This window comes from Ceratotherium simum, chromosome 19 (assembly GCF_057802395.1).
Source record: "Ceratotherium simum simum isolate JZ-2026a chromosome 19, ASM5780239v1, whole genome shotgun sequence".
NCBI lineage: Eukaryota > Metazoa > Chordata > Mammalia > Perissodactyla > Rhinocerotidae > Ceratotherium > Ceratotherium simum.
Window position 1 is genome coordinate 27,939,661 of NC_141918.1, and position 16,618 is coordinate 27,956,278.

Here is a 16,618-nt window from a genome sequence, read left to right on the forward strand (position 1 = left end):
CAGATGTTAGCGCAGGGTTGATCTTCCTCACACACACACAAAAAATTATTTGAAATATATTGTCTCACATGTTGTGTTTCTCACAAAGCTAAAAGCAAATGATGCCAGGCAAACCTTTTCCAGACTAAACAATGATCATACAACAGAACCTTGAACTATATTGCCTCAGTACCTCTTATAATTTACATTAAGAGAAAGTTCTGAGTAACCTTATTAAAGGGAAAATTGTCAAAAAATAGAAGTTCCTGAATTTATTTTTATTTGTATGTCATTCTTTAATATTTTTTTTTATAATTTTATTTATTTTTTTTATTTCTTTTTCCCCAAAGCCCCAGTAGATATTTGTATGTCGTAGTTGCACATCCTTCTAGTTGCTGCTGTACGTGGGACGCGGCCTCAGCATGGCCGGAGAAGCAGTGCGTCGGTGCGCGCCGGGGATCCAAACCCGGGCCGCCAGCAGCGGAGCGTGCGCACTTAACCGCTAAACCACGGGCCAGCCCTGTGTGTCATTCTTTAACCTTATTCAGTGCCCAGTAAGTCGGTAATAATTTTAGGTAAAGAAGATGGGCATAATTTGAAGATTAGCAAAGTCTTCACCATCTATGCTCCCCAAATACCACTTCCTACTTCCCCACCCCGTGAGTGACTCAGAACAAATTTGCCTGTCCTGGAAATTCTTCCCCAAGAGACCTGGTTAGAAAGCAAAATAGGAAAAATTGTATGAGAAGCCACATAAAAAATACTAGCCTATGATTACATGTGCACAATGAGTTTATTTACTAGGTTAGCTCTCATCAGAGAGAAGGTAGGGCTGGATGAAAATGGAATGGTAACAAAGAGGCCATGGAAAAATGCCTTGACACACTTCTCTAGAACATGTGAGTAGGTTCCCACAACCTGGAGACATCATCTGATAGAAGCTGGCAAAGGGTCTAAGGGTCAGAATTCATATCAACTAACTTTTGGTCTGTAACAAACCACCCACAAGTGTAGTGGCTTTAAACCTCAAACACTATTTCATATATATCTTCGGGTTAGCTGGGTGATTCTTCTGGTGTAGACTGGCTTGACTTGTGGCTAGACGGTCTTGGATGGCCTTACTCACTGGTGCGGCAGTTGGCCTGCTGGTTGATCCGGGGGGACTTCAGCTGGAACAGTTCATAAAGAAGGCTTCACATGTTCTCTCATCCTCCCAAAGTCTGACCATCTTCACAGAGTGGTCTCGGTTCCAGAGAGCAGCGAGAGAGCAAGCCCCAATGCACAAATACTTTTCAAGCCTTGCTTGCATCTCATGTGTCCCATTATCCAAAATAAGTCATGGACAAACTCAGAGTCAGTGTGTAAGGGGGTAACCCAAGAGCATAGAAATAGGGAGGGGAATTATTGCAGCCAATTTTGCATAGAATCTACCTTAGAGTTGGAAGATACATTTGCCTTCTTTACACTTTTTTTTTTACCCCCGAGGAAGAGTCACCCTGAGCTAACATCTGTTGCCAATCTTCCTCTATTTTGTATGTAGGTTGCCGCCACAGCATGGCCACTGAGTGGTTTAGGTCCATGCCCAGGAACCGAACCCAGGCTGCCGAAGCGGACTGCGCTGAACTTAACCGCTAGGTCACCAGGGCTGGCCCGCCTTCTTTACACTTTTATCTAGGGTTGGCTCTAGTCATCAGGTTTGCCATTTTTTGTACTCCATTCCTTCAAACTTCAACTTCTATTAAAGTTCTACCTAAGATCATTGAAAAGTTGGTCTTCTCCTGGAATATTTCAATTTTTGATATTTCTGTTAATTTCAGGAACAGAAATACCACCATTTTTCTTAAATCTAAAATCTATTAATATGGACTGCAAATATTTCAGGTAGAATCCACTAATAAACATACTGACACTACCAATTACCATATTGAACACTGTGTCAGTCACAATAAACCAGGCTATGCTGTGGAAATAATGAGAACAACTCCCACATACCAGTAGCATAAACAACAAGTTTTAAATCTTATTCTTGCTACATGTCAATTTTATATTGACAAGAGGCTCTGTTCCACATAGTCCTCACTTCAGGACTCAGGCTGATACAAACTCCACCATCTGGAAAGCCGCTGGACAGTAGCAGGGGAGACACTGAAGGTTCTTACATTGGCAACTAAATGTTCTAGCCCAGAAGAGATGTGTCACTTCCATCTCGAACACATTGGCTAGAACTAGTCATATGGCCTTGCCCAACTGTAGGTGAGACTTCCGTGTAGCCAGAGGAGATGTGGATGTGGGGGAAGCATCAGAAGTATCTCCTACAGTCCACCCCTCTTGTCACCACATAGCCATGTGTCTCTTTTTCCCAGACACAGAATCAGTAACCTCCTTCCCAAGGAGGGACAACCCCAAATCCCATCTAGTTATGACATGAAGCTCAAAATTCTGGATCTTCAAGTGATTCACAGTGGTCTCCTCATTGGGTCCATATGTGAATCACCTTGATTCCAATATATATGAACCAAAGAGATAAGATATCTGCCTCCTGCTCCCTGAACACACTCAATACATAATGGCAGAACTGGCACTGCAATCAACACTCTCATGCTGAAAGACAAAAGAATGAAAGATACACAGTAGTCACTCACCTAAAGCAATTTGGGAATCCTGCTGGGTGGATGTCATGAGGCCCCCAACCCAGGTGTGGGGAAACCTTCCCTGATGAGGTCCTGATTTTGCTCCTTAAGAGGAGCTCACTTGTTTGTTGCTCTCCATGGCTTCTGCTCTCCTCTCCTCCCCTGAGGCCCTGCTCCCCACTCCACCCCCAAGATTCTTCCTTTTCTATTACCTCTTTGACCATATCTGAAGTGTCGGTTGGAGAATATGCTCAAATCCAGTGGTCTCCAAATGGGATGAGTACAGAAGACAATCCAATGAAGAATGAGAAATACATAGTTACAATTTGATTTTCCTCTTATTAATAAATTTTAAATTTCTACTTTGTACATGTTTTACAATGTACAAAATGTATTGGTACACAAGTATATGCATACAATCTGTAAATAAATGAATACACATATATTGAAGATGTGTGCTCCAAATTTTTTTTACTGATGGACTGCAACATAAAAATTTTCACATCATGGCTCTAATAATTTAAAATACAATTAAAATAGAAAATTTAAAAATGAACAACAATGATTTTTTCAGAAGCTGGAGGTATATGGGGAAGTTTGATTTTAAAAAGTTGGGGTCTCTAGATCTATGTATGACTGTAAACTATAATAATAAACACCCTTTCCACGTCTTCCTTTTCTCCTCGTCAGCTTTCTTGACCAGACTACCCACTCAAAGGAGACTTTACTGGTTATTTCTAGTCAACTGCCTTAAAGCCCTGAATTAGGTAGATTCACCCAAAGCTAGGCATTTTAGGCATTAACAATTTTTAAGTGACACCTAATTTTTTAGAAATTTATCTAATTTTCAGATAACTCATGAGATTTTATAAATTCTGATTGAGAACATTAAAAATATCAAAATCTTCAAACAGATAAAATTGGAGAGACTAGTACGATAAAGTCCCATGTACCTATTACTGAGATTCAACAGTTACCAAGATTTTACCACATGCCCTTCATTGATCCATTCTCTTTCATTTTTTTGAGATCATCTTTTTTAACAATTGAGTTTTCAAAAAATGGAAAGGTTTTTACGAGTGTTTTCCATATAAGTAGCATTAATAATTTGTCATACTTTACTGTTTTTATTAAAATTTTTTTGAATCAGTAATACACTCACATGGTCCAAATATCAAAACTGTATAACAAGCATATATTAAGTTTTCTCCCACTTCTATTCCCATCTACTCTGATCTCCCTATCTGTCCCCCAGTAGGCAACTGTTTCATTTTTTGTGTATTCTTCTAGTGTTCCTATATGCAAATAACAACACATATAAATATGTATATTCTTGTTATTTCCTCCCTTTCTCACACAAAAGGCAGCATATGTGGTGTTTGCCATGCAGCTTCTTATATTTAACAATGTATTCTGGAGTCCTTTCCGTATTAAGTACACAGAAATATTTTACATTCATTGTATCAACGTACCATTGTTTATTTACCCAGCCCCTGTAGACGGACACAGGTTACTTCCATTCTTTTGTTATGATAAAAATGTTCAATCCTGGTACACACATAATTTGCTATGTGAGCACTTATATCTAAGATAAATTTCCCAGAAGAAGGATTGCTGGGGTCATAGACTTTATTTATAATTTAAATAGATTTCACCAAATTGCCCTCTCTAAACGTTCTGCCCCTTTTGCATTCCCACAGCAGTGTATGAAAGTAGCAGTTTACCCACAGCCTTACCAACAGAATGTGCTGTTGAAATTTAGGATTTTTGCCAGTTCCATAGGCAGGCACGAGTTTGTCATAATTTTTATGAATGTTAAACTCTCTGCACATTTTTTATTTTTCTCTTCTATATTTCTATATGTGAAGGAGAGTTCAACAGAGATACCTTATAATCCGGGTGACAGTGCTTGCTTTATAAACTTTTAATTTTGAAAACAAGATAAATGATATTTGTGATAGGCATACAGAAGTCTAAAACAAGCATTTGTGACTGGAGTTATTTCTTTTACTATAATACATGGAGGAAAAAAAAAACCTATGTGGATCTAGTCAGTTCTACGCAGAGAGATGTTTATTTTTCTGTGAAGAAGCAAAGCCATCTAGTTCTAACAATGATAGTTATGGGTTGAATTGTGCCCCCTCCAAAAGATGTTGAAGTCCTAACCCCCAGTACCTGTGTGTGTGACCTTATTTGGAAATAGAGTCTTTGCAGATAATCAAGTTAAGATGAGGTCATTAGGATGGGCTCTAGCAAACAAATACAATACTATCCTTTCTTTATTCTTAAACTCTATTTTAAAAATTGTTTTAGAGCAGAAGAATAAATATGTAAAGAGCCTGGTTTTTCAATAGTTTAACACTCGATACTTGTAATTCATAAGTAAAATGATGTGATGTCTGGGATTTATTTTCATACACTCCAGTCACAGAAAAGAGGGAGGAGTAGGATATAACACACTGCATTCTATATTTTCTAAATATCTTGTTAATTATTTCCTTGAAAATGTAATCAGAGTGCATTCTCATACACTAATTTAAAAACATTTCTTTCACACCCACTATGTGCCAGGCACTGTTGTAGGTACTGGACATATTAAGAATAAGATAGAGCCTGTTCTCTCAGGGAGTACTTATCAGATATAATTTTGAGAGTAAAGCAAATTATTGCCATGGCCCCAGGTAGAAATATTCCTTTTTAGAAAGAAATTGCCAAGAACCATACACAAATGATAACTTCATTTGCCTTTAATTTTCTCTTTTGACTTTTCATCCATTTCTAATCAGCCTAAGATATTCTTTAGTAAGTGCTTAGTCTAGGAAAGTTCATTTTCTCTCCTTCCCAGCACCTGATATGAAATAATACATTAAGTATAATATCCCATTTTTCATTTTTGTGACAGCAGCATGATGCCATGATGATAATTAGTTAGAAATCAAAAATAAAGAAGACCTCTTGATTGTTTGGAATACCGATTCCAGGTTATGTTTTAATTTTTATTTTCTGTTTACAATTTTTCTCAGGACTTTAAACAGATATTACATAAATATACCTAAAGTCTTCTAAAGCACCTAAAGGACATAGTTATCGAAAAAAAAAAAGTTCATTTTGTAAGTGCATCATTTGTAAGCTCCACTCATAAATAAAAAATTCCTTTAATGCTTTTAAGTCAAAGCATATCATATTTCAGATGGTGATATATAATTAATTGCTCTGTTTTTCATTTCTAGTGATCAATGTCTGCATCCTTTTCCACTAAATTATATTTGGAATCATAACATAAAGTATGTAGCATTATAACAAATCAATTGCAATTGATCGATACAATGGTTACAACTAACAACTGTATCTAAAAGAATCCTCTGTACTACTCAATGAGTAATGTAAAAAATACTTCACGTACTTGCCAATGAAAAGGCATCTTTAAAGTCAGTCACATTGTACACAGGTCAATGGAAAGTTGGGCAGTCATCTAAGGAATCTGCTAAAGATAGCCAGTCTGGAAAATTCTTAGGGGGTCACAAAGGAATTTTGCTTCTGATCAGTTTGTCTGCACTTATCTCAGCCCCAGGCCAGAAGTGTTTTTTCTAGACCGTGGTTATCCCTGACAGATAAACTGGTTTCCTAATCCTAATCCAGGAATTGGAAGGAAGAATAGTCATCATCACACAGCAATGGTTTGGAGATTTGCTTTTTAGTCATAAGTTATCCAGCTAACTTGTCCTTATTAATCATGTTCAAAGTCTTCCACTTTTAATTTGTTTTTATACCTTACATATTTTTTTTTAGTTTTGAACACACCTGGTTTTTAGTTTGCTGAAATATTTAATCCTTTTAATCAGTTTCACCAAATAGTCTATATTTGATTAGACCAGATCACAGATCACACAAAGATACGTTCAGTTTTGTAGCTGGTCAGACAATGGTTGACCAGGACTATTTGGTTCTGAGAGTATAAAGGGACAAGAAAGAATGAAGTCATCAGGCAGAAAATAATAAGAGAGAAGGTAGTGATATTTGGGGAAGATATACCAAAACACCATGGTAAACACATATAACATTATCTTCGGCCACAATCTTTTGGCACTCCATGAGATACTTAATGCATGTGTCCAATCTGAGGTTGAGTATTTTATTGCTGAAGAAAGTATAATGTAGAGTACAGAGGATAGTAGGTTCCCCAAACTTCGAACACTGTCTACAATGCTCCCTGGATTCTGAGACACATGACTATTACTTTGAACTGCACAGTTGGGAATTCACTATCTCGTGGTACCTTTAGAGCGTTTGTTAGTTAAGGAGAAGACGACCCCGGCTGAGGATACGATTTGGTAGGATCTTACACTTTCGCTCGCGCCTCCCTCCAGGAGCACCCGATGAATCCGCTCTGTGCGCGGCCGGAGCCGAATCGCAGGCCCCGACACTCGCCGCCTCCACCCGAACAGCCGGCGGCGGCGACGGTGCGCGCCCACGATCCGCGTAGGGACGCGCCTTCGGGGCGGGGGGAGGCGGCGCGCGTCCCCGGGAGCCCGCGGGGAACGCCAGCCCGGCCGCGGAATGAATGGAAAGTTCAATCTCGCGCGCTCGGCGCGGGCAGCCAATGACGCGGCCGGGAGCGGCGGCGGGCAGGTGTGCGCGTGCCGCCGCCTGACGCAGGGCTCGAGCCCAGCAGCCTGGTGCCGCCGCCGCGCCCCGCGGCCCCCCCCGCCGGCCCGGCCCCCTCCTCCGTGCCCCGCCACCCGCCGGGCTGCGGCGGCCGAGCGGCGGCGACAGCGGATTCCGCGGCCGGCAGCCGAGCGCCGCCCTCGCTCCCCGGCCCCTCCGCGCCGCGTCCCCTCGCCGGCTCACAATGTGCTGACCCTCCCGGCCCCGCCGCGCGCAGCCCGGGTCTCCGGCCGCCGCGCTCCCTCAGGAAGTGACAGACTCCAGGCCCCTTCCTCCGGGCCGTCCCCCCGGTTGAACGCCACCCGCGTCCTCACACCCTCTCCCCCGCTCACACCCCGCTAGCGACGCGACCATGAGGCCCCGGAGGTAAGCGGCGCGCCCCGCGGCCGGGCGAGCGCGAGCGGGGCCGGGTGTGCGCGCGGGTCGGACGCGGCTCGCGGCCGCGGCTCTGGCACGTGAGCAACGTCGAGGGGAGCTCGGTGCCGAGGAGCAGGAAGAAAGGAGAAGGCGCGAGTGCCGGGGAGGGGGAAGGACAGGGCAAGGGGGGGAAGTGACAGGTCTCGCAGCAAGTTGCCGCTCGGGAGCCGGAGCCCGGTCCTTCCCTCGCCGGCCCTGGTTTATTGCCCCCGTGTTACCGCTGAGATGTGGGCGGGCGATGTACTTCCGGGTTCACACCTTTCTCTCTCCGCTCCGCGCCGCTGGGTCGGCGCTCGGTGCGGGCGCGGCGTCGCCAGCGCGGCCGCCCGGGCTCGTCGCCCGGCAGCCGGCGCGGGCGGGGAGCGGGCGGCACGGGCGGGGTGGGGGCACGGGCGACGGCGGCGCGGTGGTGCGGCGCGGGCCGGGGCCCGGGGAGCGGTCCGCGCGGCTGGTGCGGGCGCCTCGGACCCGCGGGGCCGCGCCGCCAGGGGGCGTCCGCAGCTGCCCTTCGCGCACTCCGCCAACGGAGCTGCTTTGTAGCCGGCAGGCGTCGGGGATCCTTTTTGCGTCGGTGTCAGTGATGTAAATTCAAGAATTAAAATTAAGGATTTGAGGAGAACGGAGAAAAACGCACTGGGATTTCGGTTGCTTTTGAAAAGAAAGAAACCGAAGAGAAAACGATACGTTCGCAGGAACATCAACAGACTACTGCCTGGAACACTGGATGCGGGTGCATTCCGAGGATTTGTACTCCAAAAACTTTTTTTTTTAATTGCACGTTGGTAAATACTGAGTGTTTTCGAGTAACATCTTACAGTATGTATTTAGTGTCCTCATTGCGGAAATTTCTTAAATGTAAGTAATAGTCCGCCATTTTGAATTGTTTCATGTAACACAGACTGAAATCTTGGGTTCCTGTGTTTCTTTGAGTTCCTTTCTGTGGATTTGTTTTCGTCCATAGGTTTTTAAGGTTACCAGATATTATTACTGTTCATAGAACTAAATTTCCAGTGAGGATTTTTATACCTACAATTGTTAACGCAAGGGAAAAATAAATTATGCTCGTGTTTTATTCTAGTTTTTATTTGTTGGTCACAAATATTGTGAAAGTTAAAATTACGCGTGACAACTAGTATCAGAATGAATTTAACACATTTTACAACATTGTTGGGAAAGTATGACAAAGTGACTTTTTACTCTAATCAAAAAAAATCCTCATGTTTCATTTTTTTGTGCAGATTATTACCATATGTAGCTAGGTGGTAATGCAAAAACGCTTTTTAAAGTGCATCTGTTGGTAAAGCAAATTTTTAAGTCCAACAATAAGTTATAAAACATCACAATTTATAAAACATTTCAGGGAAACTTTAAACTTTAAAATTGAATTCTTGGAAATTTATGCCAGTTTTATGTGTTTTTCAAAATATAAATTTGATTGTTATGAAATTTAAGTTTTTTTTTCTGCTATGGATTTGTACAGATTTGATAGAAGAGTCATAAATTAACAATAGAACATGTAATAATCAGTATTCCATTTAGATTAATAATTACATCCTTGTCCATTTTGGGGACAGTTCTTGCTTCCCAAATTCTTTATCTCCGAATGGATGCAATAGGACAGTCCAGTGTGACTAAATTTCCCAAAGAGTTTTAGAAATTAAACTCACACAGGCCTTTTTCTAGTGCTTGGTGGGGAGGATACTACAAATGAGTAAAACGCTTTATTTGAGTTTTCCATTTCACGTATAGGATCAGCAAATCATTGCTTGATAATAAAATGTCATAAGAATTTAAGGGTCTGAGTCAATTTGTAATGCATATTGCTTATTAGAACTGTTTATAGGTGCTTCTCAATTAATAGATCTGGAACCAAATGATTCAAGGATCAATTCTCATTAATCTTTGTCAGACTGTAGAGTGTCTTATTATATGTCTGTGCCAAACTTCTTTCAGAAACAATGAAAAATTTGTTGTGAACTTAATCAAGATTTAAATAAAAAATCTGTGTTGTGGGGAAAACTAGAGCTTACTATACTTCTTTGTAAGTGAAGCAGATTGAGTTTTAATATTATAGTGCTCAAAGTTAGTTTTCAGAGTGGCTTATTTTAAAGTGTGTTGCACGTGTAAATTAGACAAAACCACCAGAATTTTAGTAAATATAGTGGATTTAAGGGTTTGGTTTTTTTTTTTTCTTGTTTACTTTGAAGAAAGAGAAGATTTAACAGATCTTACCTGTCTGATAGTTTGATAATGTTTGGTATCTGATCATGTAACTTCTTTTGGTATTTGTAACACACTGCTATTATAATTTACAAACCATGATTAAGGGAAAAATAAGTTATTAAATAAAATATATGCATAACAGTCTTCAGGTATAGGATTGATGTCTCTAAAATAATTGAACTGCTGTTCATAACTACCAAATTTGGCTCTTATTAGAAAGCTCAGGTCAGGAAATGATCTAGAAACAATTCTGTTAATTCATAGTTGAATTGATTGAAAAAAGGAAAGCAGAGATTCAGAGATGAGTCAATTTAGAAGTAATTAAAGCTATTGATTATGAAAGGGCCATTATAAAATTTTGGTCAGCTAAAGAGTTTTCTTATTTGATAATTTTTAGTAGAATCTTATTTTCTTTTAAAATTCTATAGTCCATAAATGCCCAAAGTTTTTGTATTTAAATGCTTTAGAACCTATGCCTGATTTTCTTGGATTTTAAAGGGTCTGTATTTTCTTTACAAATATGTGCTATTTTTGATGAACGACAAGGTAAAGAAGGATTTCTAGCTCGCCGAGCAGAACAATGAAAATTCTTTACATTAAAAAACTTAAGATTGACTTATATGAACATATATAGGAATATATGAAATATAGAATCATACTGGTTTAGGAAACTTGCCCAGTATGTACATGTATACTGTTGGATTTCTCTGACACAATGACTCTCTATGAAGTCGCTGACCACAGTGCTGAACCAAGACAGCCATGTTGGTCACTGCTAAATCTGACTGAAAACTGTACGCAGAAACTGTGTAGATGTTCAAGTAGCATCAGTGTGGGAAATATATACATATATTTCATATATACTTTTTAATGTATTCTTATTGCCCAGCTGCATTGAAATCAACCGGAAATTGTATAGAGAAATTTTATCCCTCAAGGATATTAATTTACTGTATAACATTGATTTTGAATAATGTCAGTGAAATCAATGGGATCAATGCTAGAGGTTTTCTCTTTCTTTGAAAGCTACCACTTGCAGATGAAGACAAGATTTTAAAACCAATTTAAACAACCAATGAGTTCTCTCTAAAACTATACTATATTAGTTTACACCACTGTAAGGTTGAATATGAACTTGATATTTGTAATTTTTGATGCAGGTTTATATTCTGGCACTATCAAAACCAACATCAAAATATATGATTATCAAAATTAATAAAATTAGAAATCACTCATGAAATACGTTCTACTTAGAAATGATAATGTATGCAATTTTCTAAATAAAGAGTAAAATATAAATTGTGAAATTATAACGATCTTGACTTAGCACTTTGGGGAAATATTCTATTGTTTGAAGCAGGACAAACACCAGGCTGTCACTGCTTACAATATTATTGTGTTCTAGATTGTGTGAAATGAACATTGGTATGAAACCATTGTGGAAATTACCTGAAAAGGAATGTTGTAATACGTTTAATATTTCAGTAAAAAGTACTATTTTAGGCATAGAACTTTGACATTATTTTCCTAAAAATAGAATGGGTTTGATGCAGGATCATCAAATTAAGGGTCAAAGGTGACAAACCAGGACAAAGGGCATGCAGCTCATTTTCAAGCAATCAGTTTCTAGTTTTTTCATGGCTGAACAAAAGCTTAATTATATAGAAAAAAGGACTTAGTGTTGAATGACCAATTCTAATGGTGGAAAAACATGTTTTAAATTTTCTAGATATTTTCAAGTCAGTATTTCTTATTTGGGAATGCAAGAGCCAAAATGCTCATTTTATATTTTTCAAACAACTCCTATATGTGACATTTTGTTTAAAATTCTACAGAAACATTTCAACTAATATATTCTAGACTGTATAGGTTAAAAACAGACTTTACTCTTTTTGTAGATTTAAAATTTTAGGAAAAAATCTGCAAATTATGTTTTTTTGCATTAGTCTCTTGGTATAGTCTCCTCTGCTAGTTAAAATCCTATCATTTTAATTTAATATTACATTTATTACACCATTATATCACTACACAGTGATGTAAAGGTGAGCAGCCTCTAAAACATCTCTTGATTTTATTATATTAAAATATTTATTGAAACTTTCAAATGCACTAAAAGTTCTCATTTAGTTGTTAATCTCTTGTGATATAAATTTTTAACCATTAACGTTGTATGTTAAAACGTATATCAAATAAAATTTTCTTGTTAGAATCTTAATTAAATAGAAATGTTCAAGTTTACTTAGAATCATTTTTATTTACCGTATCAAGAAGCTACTTTAAAGCTTTTATCTTAAAGTTATGGTGGACCTTCAAAGTATATGTGATTAACTTCTTTAACACAGGAATTTTGCCATTATTTTGACTCTTTTTAATGTAAAACCACTATTGTTTTTTATTCTTTTATTCAATGTGACCTCAACAGTGACTCAGCTATGAACTTTATTATATAAAATTGTTGTTATATGGTGGAAAATACAAACTATTTGCATTAGCAAAACAACTGTACTGTGACTCAGTTGTGTTACAGCATTCACGTTTAAGTTAAAGAATTGTGTTTACCAGTTAACATTTGTGCCAGTCAGTGCCTTTAAACAATCTTGACAGTATGCCAGTTGACTTAAATTATTATTCATTGAAGTTTTTTATTTTCTAGAATAAATTATTCTTTACTACAGTATTTGAAGAGAATTCTAGAGCTGCCCATATCTTATGTGAAACCAATAAAATTTCAATTTGTAAAATGGTTAATTCATCTCTGTGATTCAGCAGTATTACAAATATTAGCCTCTAATTTAAGGTTGTTTACATATGTATTATAAATAATAAAAAAAAAATTTGTATTATTATTTACCTCATAAATATAAAAAACAATTTTGGAATGTTTTTTGTAGAGCAATATAGATTTGTTCATTCTCTTGAGATAATGTTCAAAATATTTCCGCAAATGTGAAGTGTCTTAAGACTCCAATACCTACAATTTTTCAACTGTATAAAGTCACATGTAAATATTTGTCTGTCTTTAGTTTTAAGTAGATTATTTTCTTTAAATTTTCTGTACCTGTATAATAATTGAGGGTACAGCATTTTCAGTTTTATCTAAAATTACAGTAGGATGTTCAGTTAAATTACAAAATAATTTATCCTGATTTTGCTTAGGCAGCATTTGAATTTAGTCTATTGACTAATTTGCAAAAAATAATTACAGTGGAGGGTTTTAATACATATTAAACATTCCTTTAGAGGACAGTATAAGAAAACATTTTCATAAAGCACACATTCACTTCAATGTTGAACTTCCACCTCTAATATTTTATTTCATAAGTGTATATGTTATATTTAAGTTATAGGAAATGTAAATAAGTATTGTGCTTTAGGTTATACTCGCATGTTTGTGTAGTGTGTTTGCTATATGATTTTAAGTGGAGTCATTTAGAAACTTTTCCCCCAACTATTCTTCTAAGAAAGAAAAGTCACATTGTTGCCTACTTTGCTTTCCCAAGAATGTATTTAGTTCAATGATAGTTGAGACATATTGTATATAGACTATAGTTTTTGTTATAAACCATAAAGTGAATATTTTATTTAGTAAACTGTAATGTACTTTACACTGACATCATTTTAGAAGGTACTGATAATAAGAGAAATAAAATTTATCTTAAATATTTTTTTAGATGTTGAGAAATTGTAGTGGTGAGAATAAGTGATGAAATAATTTTCCTTTTATTATGGTGAATATTCTTGATTGCTAAATTATTTTTGCCAACTTAAAGTAACTTGCGTTTTATTAATATTAGAAGTAAATGCATGATGTAAATTGAATTGAAATAAAGTTATGAATAATATGTAGTAGTATTTTATTTTATTTTTATTATTACTCAATTCTCTGAGCTTAACAGCTTGGCAATTTTCTAATAAATGACAGTGTATAAGGCATAGATAATCATTTTCCTTTACATTGAATAGTTACAACAGTGGATTAACAACTATATGTAAAGTACTCGAGAAGAATATTGTTATATATTTTAATAGGAGGAAATATGAAGTCTAAGTGTATTTGTGATGAATAGTAAAATTAGGGAATTTTATAATACTGTCTATATATTTTTAACAGTTATTGAAATTACTTTGTACATATTTTATATTTTCAATAGTCAGATGATTAATTGCCTATCACATTTCTCTTTTTATGAAAAGATGGTTTTTAAGAAAATTTTGTATATAAGTCCATTTAATTCATGAAAGGCATCCTAGAGATAGTCAAACCCAGGCTCAGAAATTCATGAAGTGTTGGATTCATTTAAAAATATGTGTTGATGGGCCGGCCCCGTGGCTTAGTGGTTAAGTGCGTGCTCGCTGATGCTGGCGGCCCAGGTTCGGATCCCGGGTGCGCACTGGCGCACCGCTTCTCCGGCCATGCTGAGGTCGCGTCCCACATGCGGCAACTGGAAGGCTGTGCAACTATGACATGCAACTATCTACTGGGGCTTTGGGGGGAAAATAAATAAATAAATCTTTCAAAAAAAAAAAAAAAAAATATGTGTTGAGGGGCTGGCCCGGTAGCGTAGTGGTTCAGTGCACGTGCTCCGCTGTGATAGCCCAGGGTTTGCAGGTTCGGATCCCGGGCGTGCACTGACGCACCGCTTGTCAAGCCGTGCTGTGGCGATGTCTCACATAAAGTAGAGGAAAATGGGCATAGATGTTAGCCCAGGGCCAGTCTTCCTCAGCAAAAAGAGGATGTTAGCTCAGGGCTGATCTTCCTCACCAAAAAAAAAAAAAAAAAAGTATTGAACACTAAAGAATGCTAGGATTACAATGATAAGCTAAATATACGCAATCCCTCCTACCATAGAGCATAGAGTCAAGCTGGGAGAGAGACCATATTCATGGGCTATTACAGGATTGCATTCAATTACAGTACAGTAGTACATGGTAGAGGCATTGTACTCAGTATGGAACAGCAACAAAAAGAGATCTAAATGGAGATTTAAATGATGAACAGGGATTATTTTAGTGAAGGGGCAGAGAAATGTATTCTAGGATACCAGCATTTTAGATTTTTGCTTTCTAATATTTATAAAAAATTATAGTATTAAATAAAAATACCTGTGTATAAAATTAGAAATGGCTATTTTTGGAGTATTCATGCATTGAAAGAATTATTTTAATTCTTTATTGTTATTTCATTTCAAAAAGTCACCTATAGTAAGAATATGAACATTTAATATTGTAAATATTTTATATAATATTTACCTATCTCATTCCTATCATAGTCGTTCTGTAAACATTGGATGGATGGATTTTTTTTAAACTTAATTCTGTTTTCTTTACCAACTCTTTTGTTTTTGAAAAATTTTAAATCATTACTTAACATCAATAAAATATATTAATGTCTGTGAAATAATTCCATCTTACTTTTCCTTTGAAAGGGATAATAATATTAAGACTGTCAATAACCAAAAAACATCATATGTAAGTTTGGATAGTGAAAAATCTGAACATCTTCATCATTCAAATTGACTGGCTTTCTTTAAACCCAGAAAGCTCATAGTTAGAGCTCTTAAATTAAATAGTGGTATTTAGCTAACTTTCTTATACCATTTGATTTTCGCTTTATTAAGTCTACTATTTATAATAATTTATCTGAATTATTTGAAAAGGTTTTTTTACAAACCTTATCGATTGTTTTTACACATCTTTAGAATATGTTGCTTTGAAATTTTCTGTAAATATAAGCAGCGACGATTAAGCATGGGCTGTGTGCTATTAGAATAAAAAAAGATGAGCTAGTGTTTTGCTGAAATTTATGTATAATATTTAGATACACTCCCACATAAACCAAATGTGCAAAATAAAACTTAAAATTGGCTGAATGTAAGGGAAAGCTCTATTTCAATAAGTTTTAGTGGTGAATTTTGTTAACATTAGGGTCTTTCATTATCTTCCGTCTTTGGGTTGTAAGCACAGGGTAACTGCAGGATTTCGTGTCCAGTGGTTCACGTGTCTTTTGTTCACATTCTTCCTCTATTCTTTTCAACTCTGACTCAGTGGGATTGTCATCCTTTGTAAGGAGAATCTTGGGTCAACATTCAGTAGAATTCTGCACTTGGAAAAGCCTCCGTTTCATTTTGAGAAGAAAATTAGAATGCAACTTAAGGAAATTACACATAATGGTTTCTTTTTCATGAGTTGATATAGTGTGTAAAACTTAGTTAAGGGAAGAAAGACAACCCTGGGTGGTAGCAGGTGAGTGGATGAATGTACAAACCAATCTGTTTTCCAAACCTTAATAACTCTGACCGAGGATAAAAATGATAATTCAGTGGCCATCAGGAGTTTCTCTTCCAATCACTATGCTTCGTTACTGGGTGACCTCTTTATTGCAAGTTTTGTTGTGTTGTAATATATCCAGCGGATATATTAGAAACAACAGTACTTACTCATATTTTTTAAATGAGAACTGTTTTTGCTTTTTAAAATCTAGGTTAATGTGTATTAGATACCTTTAATTAAATATACTTTGTAATTAAATGTGTTACCATTAATTTTTTTCTCAAAAAGTATCTTTTTTAAATTATTTATTTATTTATTTTTCCCCCAAAGCCCCAGTAGATAGTTGTATGTCATAGCTGCACATCCTTCTAGTTGCTGTATGTGGGACTCGGCCTCAGCATGGCCGGAGAAGCAGTGTGTTGGTGCGCACCCGG

General features: G+C 37.2%; 1 protein-coding gene across 2 annotated transcripts in view; it reads left to right on the forward strand.

Moving 5' to 3' along the window:
- The first annotated feature begins 7,371 nt into the window (after window positions 1–7,371).
- Window positions 7,372–16,618, forward strand: part of LIN28B (lin-28 RNA binding posttranscriptional regulator B) — a 146,772-nt gene continuing 137,525 nt past the window's right edge. Inside the window, exon 1 of one of the 2 annotated variants that reach the window (XM_087443933.1) lies at window positions 7,372–7,640. The gene's annotated coding sequence lies outside the window, so the exon portion shown is untranslated. Of the gene's footprint in view, window positions 7,641–8,265; window positions 8,547–16,618 lie in introns of those variants that run through there. The other variant, XM_087443934.1, reaches the window with a different exon arrangement.